This window comes from Panthera uncia (genome assembly GCF_023721935.1).
Source record: "Panthera uncia isolate 11264 chromosome B3 unlocalized genomic scaffold, Puncia_PCG_1.0 HiC_scaffold_1, whole genome shotgun sequence".
NCBI lineage: Eukaryota > Metazoa > Chordata > Mammalia > Carnivora > Felidae > Panthera > Panthera uncia.
The window spans coordinates 134,869,717-134,879,532 of NW_026057582.1; the positions used below are offsets into that span (position 1 = coordinate 134,869,717).

The 9,816-nt window shown below is 36.1% G+C and overlaps 1 pseudogene; it reads right to left on the bottom strand.

Annotated features, from left to right (window-relative positions):
- Window positions 1-4,601: 4,601 nt before the first annotated feature.
- Window positions 4,602-4,715, bottom strand: LOC125910585 (uncharacterized; annotated as a pseudogene).
- Between the last annotated feature and the right edge of the window lie 5,101 nt (window positions 4,716-9,816).

Here is a 9,816-nt window from a genome sequence, read left to right on the forward strand (position 1 = left end):
TAAAACAAGTAAAAAATTTGTAATTCAATAATTTACATGTTTTTGTGGGCATGGAGAAACATGTAGTGTCAAGTATTTCTGATGGAAGTGAGACTTGCAGCTATGGTTTTAGAAGAGAGAGAGAAAGATTTTGCAGAATTATTTCATATGATTGTGTGGAGAGCAAAGCCTATAGCCATGGGGCAAGCCAGCAGCACGGAGATTCAGGTGAGAGTTGAGCCTGCTGGAAACTCAGGCAGAATTTCTGTATTGAAGTCTGGAGGCATAATCCTTTCTTTTCTTTCTTCTTTGGCAAAACTTGATCTTTGCTCTGTAATTGATTGCATGAGGCCTACCTACATCCACATTTTAGAGGCTAATCTGCTTTACTTGAAGCCAGCTGATTTTATTTTATCTTATTTTCTTTTATCTTATCTTATTTTATCTTGTTTTATTTTATCTTATTGAAGTATGTTAGTTTCAGGAGTACAACATAACGATTTGACAAGCCTACATGTTATGCTATGCTCAGCACAAGTGGAGCTACCATCTGTCCCCGTGCACCACTATTACACTACCACCGACTGTATTCCCTGTGCTACACTTCTTATTCCCTTGACTTATTTATTTCAAAACTGGAAGCCTGTACCTCCCACTCCTCTTCATCCATTTCGCCCATTCCCCACTCCCCTCCTCTCTGGCAGCCATATATTTCTTCTGTGTATTTTTTTGTTTCTGCTTTTTGTTTGTTTATTCCTTTTTTTTTTTTTTTTTAGATTCCACACAGTAGTCAAATTATTTGGAGTCTGTCTTTGTCTGACCTATTTCACTTAGAATAATACCCTCTAAGTCCATTCATGTTGTAATGAAAGGCAAGATCTCATTCTTTTTTACGGCTGAATAATATTCAATTGCATATACATATGTGCCACATATTCTTTATCTATTAGTCTATGAATGGACACTTGGATTGCTGCCATATCTTGGTGATTATAAATAATACTGCAATAAACATAGAGGTAAATATATCTTTTCAAATTAGTATGTTTGTTTTCTTTGGGTAAATACCCAGTAGTGGAACCTACTTTTTAAAAATTTTTTAATTTAAAATTTAATTTAAATTTAATTAATTTAAATTTTCTTTTAATTTAAAAAAAATTTTTAATTAAAAAAAATTTTAAGGAAGCACCATACTGTTTTCCACAGAGACTGTACCAATTTACATTCCCACCAACAGTGCACAAGGGTTCCTTTTTCTCCACATCCTTACCAACACCTACCTATTTCTTCTCTTTTTGATACTATCCATTCTGACAGGTGTGAGGTGATACCTCATAGTAGTTTTAATTTGCATTTCCCTGAGGATTAGTGCTATTGAACTAATAGACATGAAAATGTCTATTAGCCATCGGCATGTCTTATTTGGAAAAATGTCTATTCAAGTCCTCTTCTCACTATTAATCAGATTATTTGTTTTGTACATGTGTGTTGGATTAAGTTCTTTATATATTTTGGCTATTAACCTCTTATTAGGTATATTATTTGCAAATATCCTCTCCCATTTAGTAGTTTGCCTTTTCGTTTGTTGATGGTTTCCTTTGCTGTGGCAAAGCTTTTTATTTTGGTGTAGTCCCAATAGTTTATTTTGCTTTTGTTTCCCTTGTCTGAGGAGACATATCTAAAAAATGTTGCTGAGACCAATGTCGAAGAGATTACTACCTATGCTTTCTTCAAGGAGCTGTATGATTTCAGGTCTCATATTTAGGTGTCCATGCATTTTGAGTTTATTTTTGAAAATGGTATAAGAAAGTGCTTCAGTTTCATTCTTTTGCATGGAGCTGGCCAGTTTTCCCAGCACCATTTTTTGAAGACTGTCTTTTCCCCATTATATATTCTTTTATCATATATTCTTAGCTCCTTTGTCATAGATAAAGCCAACTGCTTTTAAATGTTAGTCACATCTACAAAACACCCTTATAGCAAACATTCACCCTAATGTTTGACTAAACAACTGATCACCATTATGCAGCCAAGTCAACACTTAAAATTAACCATCACATACGTCAGAGATGAATTACTATTTAGCAATCATAAGTAATGAATTACAAAAGAGATCCTCTTTCTCCACATCCTCGCCAACATCTGTTGTTGCCTGAGTTGTTAATGTTAGCCATTCTGACAGGTGTAAGGTGGTATCTTATTGTGGTTTTGATTTGTATTTCCCTGATGATGAGTGATAGTGAGCATTTCTTCATGTGTTGGTTGGCCATCTGAATGTCTTCTTTGGAGAAGTGTCTATTCATGTCTTTTGCCCATTTCTTCACTGGATTATTTGTTTTTTGGGTGTTGACTTTGATAAGTTCTTTGTAGATTTTGGATACTAACCCTTTATCTGATATGTTATTTGCAAATATCTTCTCCCATTCTGTCGGTTGCCTTTTAGTTTTGCTGATTGTTTCCTTCACAGTGCAGAAGCTTTTTATTTTGATGAGGTCCCAGTAGTTCATTTTTGCTTTTGTTTCCCTTGCCTCCAGAGATGTGTTGAGTAAGAAGTTGGTGCGGGCAAGATCAAAGAGGTTTTGCCTGCTTTCTCCTTGAGGATGTTGATGGCTTTCTGTCTTACATTGAGGTCTTTCATCCATTTTGACTTTATTTTTGTGTATGGTGTAAGAAAGTGGTCCAGTTTCATTCTTCTGCATGTCGCTGTCCAGTTTCCCCAGCAGCACTTGCTGAAGAGACTGTCTTTATTCCATTGGATATTTGCAAGCTGGTGCAGCCACTCTGGAAAACAGTATGGAGGTTCCTCAAAAAAACTAAAAATAGAACTACCCTACTGCCCGGCAATTGCACTACCAGGCATTTATCCAAGGGATAGAGGTGTGCTGTTTTGAAGGGACACATGCACCCCCATGTTTATAGCAGCACTATCAACAATAGCCAAAGTATGGAAAAAGCCCAAATGTCCATCGATGGATGAATGGATAAAGAAAATGTGGTGTATACATACAATGGAGTATTACTTGGCAATCAAAAAGAATGAAATCTTGCCATCTGCAACTACGTGGATGGAACTGGAGGGAATTATGCTAAGTGAAATTAGTCAGAGAAAGACAAAAATCATATGACTTCACTTATATGAGGACTTTAAGAGACAAAACAGATGAACATAAGGGAAGGGAAACAAAAATAATATAAAAACAGGGAGGGGGACAAAACAGAAGAGACTCATAAATATGGAGAACAAACTGAGGGTTGCTGGAGGGATTGTGGGAAGGGGGATGGGCTAAATGAGTAAGGGGCACTAAGGAATCTACTCCTGAAATCATTGCTTCACTATAGGCTAATTTGGATGTAAATTTAAAAAAATAAAAAATAAAGTTAAAAAAATAAGTAATGAACTACATTTTCAAAGAGCAATATAACGGTATCTCAAAAATATTAGTAAAGTAAATAAGAAACTGAATGGGATGACTATGTAAGTACAACACATGCAATTTACTACACACACACATATGTATATATATATATATATATATATACATATACACACACACACATACATAAAACAGAGTAGCATAGATTGTTCAAAATGTAGTGGACATCTAGGTGGGAGTGTGCAAAGGTGATGAAGCACAAAAAGAAAAAAAAATACATGAAACACTAGAGGTGCCTTGCATGATCTGAATTTAAGAGCATCCATTCATTAGGGACTGAGGAGTATGATTAACTCAGTTCTGTGCACGTGAGATAGAGAATCAAGTGTAATATCTTAATTGAACACAATTAAACTATTTTTAAAGTTCATATTGAATATTCTATGGCACTTTGAGATTAAAGGACATTTACTGAAGCTGGGAAGTGTACCTACTAAAATCCTACAGAAAATGTCTCTCTTTAAGATCGACGTCAACCATCACCTCTGTCATCACATGGTCATGAGGGACACAGCACTAACACAGAACAAGAAAATAAATACAACATATGATGTTGGAAGAAAGTAAAAACGCCTCATTATTCTCAGGTGATAGATGAATGTCTACAAAGAAAATGTAGGGAAATCTACACAAAAATATTTAGATAGACTAGAAAATTTCAGCAAGGTTATTGAAGGTTTTTTTTTTAAGTAATGTCTACGCCCAAAGTGGGTCTTGAACTCATAACCTTGAGATCAAGAGCCACATGCTCCACTGACTGAGCCAGCCAGGTGCTATTAATATGTGATATATTATAAAATACCAATATATAAAATTAATAACATGCCTATATAGCAGTAGCAAACAACACGTAATTTCTAAAATTGCAGCAAAAGGAAATCAGGTGTTAATCCTGTAATATATCCAACAAAAATATAAATGATCTTTCAGAGTAAAAATATAAATTTTAATTAAAGGACCTTTAAAGAGACCAAAAGAAGCATAGATCTATACTGTACTAAATAGGAAGAATCAATATAATAAAACTGTCAATTGTTGTCATAGTAATCGATTAGCTAAACACAAACTGATTAAAATCTGAAAAGGGTTTTTCTTGAGAAACTAATTCTAAAATCCATAAAAATGAATTAAAAAAAAAAAAAACACATCCAGTGTACTTCTGGGGGAAAAACAAAAGGTTAAGAGGCAGTGGGGTAGGTGGTACTTAAATTTTCAAGTAAATATGATGACAAATCTCTCAACTTATTAAACTGATAAGAACAGATACTACACTTGATCTTAGCCAAAAGGCCGAGAAGCGATTAAATCTCTCAACTTATGTAGTCACTTCAGAGTTTCTTAACATTAGTACTACTGGCATTTGGACCAGATCGTTCCTTGTTGTGAGGAACTGTTCTGTGCATTGCAGGATGTTTAGTAGGATCCTTGGCTTCTACTTCCGCAGTTGTGACAATCAAAAGTGTCTGCAGACTTTGCCACATGTCCCCTTCTGGGAAAATTGCCCTGATTGAGCACCACTGCGTTAAAATAATTAAAATCATTCGATATTGGCATTGGTGTAGACAGACAGACTCATTACAGAGAGGAAAGAAACAAGAATCAGATGTACATGGGCATCTGCATATATAGAAGTGCTATTACAAATTCAAGGGGAAAGCTTCAACAGAGGATTCTCTGATAATTAGCTACGTATGGAAACTGATAAGTCAAATAGATGTCTTATATCAAACAAAAAAATAAATCTCTGATTAATTAAAGAACTAAGTGTGAAGATCTGAATGCAAAATTAAAGCAGTATCCAACCTTTTACTAGCATTTTCATTTGTATCAATCAGTCCTAGAACAACTTCACACATATATTCAAGGAGATATTTCAGATACTTATTTTGCCCCAGTTTGCACGAGCAAAAACATGCATTGGGAACAATTTTACTATCTCTCATTAAGATAAATACACTTTAGGGGCGCCTGGGTGGCGCAGTCGGTTAAGCGTCCGACTTCAGCCAGGTCACGATCTCGCGGTCCGTGAGTTCGAGCCCCGCGTCAGGCTCTGGGCTGATGGCTCGGAGCCTGGAGCCTGTTTCCGATTCTGTGTCTCCCTCTCTCTCTGCCCCTCCCCCGTTCATGCTCTGTCTGTCTCTGTCCCAAAAATAAATAAAAAAACGTTGAAAAAAAAAAAAAGATAAATACACTTTATTTTTAATTTAATGGAATACTATGTATCTGTTTAAGTGAATTAGCTAGATCTAAAACTATCAGCAATTTTGGAGTAAACCTCCAAACAAAAAAGTAATACCAAGAGAAAAAAGCAAATTGTAAACTGATACTTACAGTAAGATATCATATATTTAAAATGTGAAAACAATAAAACACTATAGAATAGTATATATTTTATAGTAGCCTACAAATATATTAATAGATGGAACACTAGGAGGAAAAAAATTATCTTTCTGAGAAGCAGGGGAGGACAGACAGAGGGATGGTGTGGGATTTTAATTACAGATTTAAATAAATCTGTAATTAGAAAATGTTCTAAAGGAAATGTGGCACAATTTTAATATTTGTTAATGTTTGATCATCAAACATAAAACTATGTTATATACAGATGATAGATAGATAGATAGATAGCTATTTCTATGTGTGGAAAGTGTGTTCATAATAAAAATATAAGGTATTCTTGGTTGCCTGTACCATTGATTAGAGATATTGTTAGTGTCTAGAGACAAAATTAAATCTACCTATAAATATAAAAAATGCAATTTAGATGAGTGGTTGACAGGCCAAAGGTGACTTCCAAGGCAAACTTTCTTTTGCATCCCTCTCCTGTAAAAGTGTCCCTGCATGAGATACAGGGTGCTTCCGAGTTTTCTTAGCAAAGGCTCCACGTTCCTGCATGAGGGCCAACTGAACACATGAATGTTCTCTTTCCTGCTCGGGAGGTGATCAAAACATACACTTTAAAACCTTCTTCTGTTTTGCATTGTGACTTTGCAGCAGGCTTTCCACTTTTATTCAAATGAATTTTAATGCATGACAACATGAATTCAAATTTTTCTATATTACAGATAGCTAACTGATGAATCAACGTGATTTTTCTTCCCTGTTTATTAATGAGCCCTCTCTTTCTTCTTCTCCCCTCTTTACTCTTTACTTCTTTTTCTCACCTCAACACATTCATCTCTGTTCTCATTTGCTTGAATGTCCTTTCACTGGGCTTATCTTTTTCTTCCAAAGCCAAAATAATGATGCACATTATTCTTATCCGGCTCTCTCCTTACTTTTCCATTTCCAGCACAGATTTGGCCTAACCAGTGGATCATTGATTAGATGTTTACACAGTACACTGGATCTTTATTGCCCCCATTTATTTGTCTTATTCAAGGGAAATAAGATTAGATCTACTTTAATTATGTCATTTCTAAAGATATGTAAAAACTTTTAAAGTTTGGGGGAAATACAGAGTGGATAATGTTTCAAAATATGGCTGTTGTTGTTGTTGTTGTTGTTTTTAATAATTTAATAGTAGGCCTCCTACCTCTTTAACCTTTCTATGTTGAATTGAAAACAAGCAAAACAAAAGTACAGGATACGATTTATCTTGCTCTCCACGAAGAAGTCTGACTCAAAATACCTTCTCTGGAAGGAGAGACAGGCATAGGACTGGAGCAGATGTTTCCCCCTTGAGTTTTTATTTAGGCACCTCTTCCAAATCTGACATGCACTCAAGGCTTTGTCACTCTAATTACCATTAAGTTCTCTTTCCTTTTATCACTCACACACTCAGACCTATAAACTCCAGGCAATCCCATATCAGTGACAAGTGTGAATTATCTGATTGAAATGAACTACATTCACCACTTTCTTTGCAGATGAGAGGTGCTTTATTTCCATCAGGTGCAGATCAGGTTGGAATTTGGTTTGACACAAGAGGTGGTCATTGTCATGACCCCTGGGAGAGTACCCACCCAGAGTTTGAGTCCCCTTTTACTCTCTCAGAAGCAAAAAGAAGCCAAAGAGGGTCCACCCTGCAGTTCTACTCTAGGAGTCCTGAAAAATCAGTCAGTATGAAGTCAAAGCTATCACCATGGTGACCAAAGTGGTCCCAATGCAGCTTTCCAGGAGACTGCAGAAGGGCTGTAACCAGGACCTGATGCTAGCCAGATAGCAGAATGGCCAGAAAGCCTGAAAGTCAGGAAAAACCATCGTTTGCTTCATTTTCCCCCATGAAACACTGAACAAACCTCTGGTGTTGTGTCAAGAGAGTCCTTATTTGCAGTCATATGATGTTACTATTTTCTATTACAAATTGCAAATTCAATTCCCAAATTCAATTATCCTGGAGACAGCCAACCAGTAAGCTTAGCAGTGTCTGAAAAGGAGAACAAGTAGTACACAGGTTTATAAACACATATAGAAATACAAAACTGTTCACATATAAGCTCCAGTAAAACTGAAAATGGACAGCTGATAAATCCAGACTGGGGTAGAAATGGAGCAAGGGAGTTTTGGTGGTCAGACCTAAGACAGAATCTGGATTTGTGTGTCTTCTGGAACAGTATTCCAAAATGATCCTCCATGAGGGACACTCTATTTCTTTAATTTTTAAAATGATTATTATTATTTTTTTTTTTTTTTGAGAGAGAAAGACAGATTGTGAGCAGGGGAGGGGCAAGAGAGAGAGAGAGAGAGGGAGACACAGAATCCAAAGCAGGCTCCAGGCTCCGAGCTGTCAGCGCAGAGCCTGACTCGGGGTTCAAATTCATGAACCGTGAAATCATGACCTGAGCCGAAGTTGGATGCCTAACCCATGAGCCACCCAGGCGCCCATATTTTTTTTAATGGCCAGTGAAGCTTGGGAAACTGCATAATTCAACTTCTCCTAGAGATTCATAAAAGGTATTAAACATATTTAAGAGTCCAAACATCCTTAAAGAAATCTCGTCTTACTTTATTTAACATTCCCCCAATTTGTTTAACCATAACACGTTTTTTTCTTAAGAAGCCTTTTTGGCAGTTCTCAGAGCTTTGAGAAACAATGATGCAGTGTAAATAAGGGCATCCCTTTAAAGATAAGACTCACATTCTAAGATTTTTTATTAGAAAAATAATAATAAATAATAAATATAATAATCAATAAAAATAATAAAATAAATAAAATAAAATAAAATAAAAATAATAAAATAATAAATAATAATAAAAATAAAAAACTCAGTTTTACAAGACATGTTGTCTTGTTTTACAAGACATGTTTTGAGTTTTACAAGACATGTTTTACTGAGTTTTACAAGACATGTTTTGAGGCAAGACCTATTTAGGTCTTTGCTATTCAAAGTGTGGTTCCTGGAACAGCAACATTGGCATCACCACAGAACCTGTTAGAAATGCAGAACTCTGGTTCTGCCCCAGAGCTATGGAACCAGAATCTTGCATCATCTCTAAGAAGCCCCAGGTTACTCTGCTGCACAGAAAGTGTGAGGAAGCGTATTTTAGGAGACTCACACTTTTTTTAACTTTAAAAAATTTTTTAAGTTTATTTTTGAGAAACACAGAGATAGCATGAGCAGGGGAGGGACAGAGAGAGAGAGGGAGAGAGAGAATCCCAAGCAGGCCCTGCACCATCAGCACAGAGCCTGATGTGGGCCTAGAACCCACAAAACCATGACATCATGACCTGAGCAGGAGCCAAGAGTCGGATGCTTAACCAACTGAGCCACCCAGGCACCCCAGCAGATTCTCAGATTTTCTAAAGTATATGGATTTCATGCCTCTCTGTAAGCAAGCTGGGAAATACAAACGAGAATTATATAATTAAGGTTAATGGCGTTTGTCTTTTAAATTTTGAACATTGAAAAATTTTTAAGAGAGTAAAAGTTATATTAAAATGTAATGTAAACCTTAGGGGTGCCTGGATGGCTCAGTCGGTTGGGTGTCCAACTTCGGCTCAGGTCATGATCTCACGGTTCGTGAGTTTGAGCCCCTCACTGGATTCTGTGCTGACAGCTCGGAGCCTGGAGCCTGCTTCGTATTCTGTGTCTCCTTTCTCTGCACCTCCCCCACTCATGCTCTGTCTCTCTCTGTCTCTCTGTCTGTCTCAAGTAAATAAACATTTAAAAAATTTATATATATATATATATATATATATATATATATATACACACACATACATACATACACACACACACACACACACACACGCACATATATATACATATATATAATTTAAACCTTGAAGAGGTGACCAGTTTGAATAAATGCATATCAGCATTGGGTCTGGATCCAAATAACTGCATCAACATGTATGATTAAATCAAGAGAATGGCAGAATACACAAAACCAGAACAAAGTTACAACTCCCATCTGACTGGGACTTAGATTTGTTTTTTTAACGTTTATTTATTATTGA